Source organism: Octodon degus, unplaced genomic scaffold (assembly GCF_000260255.1).
Source record: "Octodon degus isolate 3935 unplaced genomic scaffold, OctDeg1.0 scaffold00236, whole genome shotgun sequence".
In the NCBI taxonomy this organism is placed as follows: Eukaryota; Metazoa; Chordata; class Mammalia; order Rodentia; family Octodontidae; genus Octodon; species Octodon degus.
The window spans coordinates 3,638,863-3,640,211 of NW_004524812.1; positions in this window are offsets into that span (position 1 = coordinate 3,638,863).

The window sequence follows — 1,349 nt, forward strand, 5'->3', positions numbered from 1 at the left end:
AGAAACTACTTTGGCAGTAACAGTACACAATGTACTAACCATTGTTACTCTCCTAAAAAAATAAATAAATAAATGAAAATCTGTACAGAATGTGAAAAAATAGTAAAAAAAGTGGAAATAAAAATTACAAGTTTTTACACAGAAATTTAGAAATCTAACCATATACAATATTGTAGCAAGACAGTTCAGTGACATTTTTTTCTTGTCTTATGTTTGCATTTATTACCTTTTTTAAAAAAAATTCACTTGAGAGAGAGGATAGTAGTAATTGATATGACATTAGAAGCAGTACACTTTTACAAGACCAGAATGACAGGCATTCCAAGCATGAACTTAGTATTACACGTTGCTAATTTCAGTGCAATTGCTTAGTTCACAGGTATCAGCATATATAGTTAGCTAGGGTGAGAATCCTACCAATTAACTACTAGTTTCAAAAATCTGATGGAGATTCTTAGGATCATTGCCTTAACCATCTCATGCATGTAAATGTATGGTTTTGCCCCTTTCAGGTTTCGTAGCTTTTACCCTTGCCCTCTCTTTGTTGGTTAATCCTTAAATTCTCACTTACCATTTTGTTGTGTTATACCTTTCTATTTGTATTTCTTCTTTTGAGTTATTACACTAGGGAGACTATACGATATTTACACATGTGAGTCTGGTTTATTTCACTTATTAGTATATCTTCAAGTGGCATCTATTTAAATATAAAGGTGAGTTTATCATTCTTTGTAACTGAGTAATACTCCATTGTTTAAAAAAACCCACATCTTTTCCATCCATGCCTCAGTTGACGGTCATCTTGGTTGTTTCCAAGATTTGGCTATCACAAATGGTGCTGCTAAAAACATAGGTGCACATACATCATTATTATATGATGTTTTCAGTTGCTCTGGGAAAATTCCCAGTAAGGGGATAGATGGTTTGAATGGGATTATCAATCCTAGTATTTTAAAAATAAGTTTTATTGAGAAACAAATACCAGTGAGACAGTATCAAAGCGATTAATGGGACAGCTTCAATAATTAATACATTGCATATTGTTGTATTCATAGTGGTTATTCATAGTACAAGATGCAGACATGATATACTGTCCAAACACTATTAGTACAAATCTTTCTTTCTGAATTAAGAGAAAGTAACTGTATAACTATGTTAATTATTTTGTATATACAAATAAAAACAGTCCTACATTTGTATACCCTTTTTTGTTTAGTTTTGTCAGAGATGGGTATTCCTTTACCATTTAAATACTGTAGGTGGAAAATTGGAATAGATGGCCTCTACTTCAATCTCGTAAAAGCCATTTATGAAAACCCAACAGCTAACATAATCCTAAATGGGGAAAA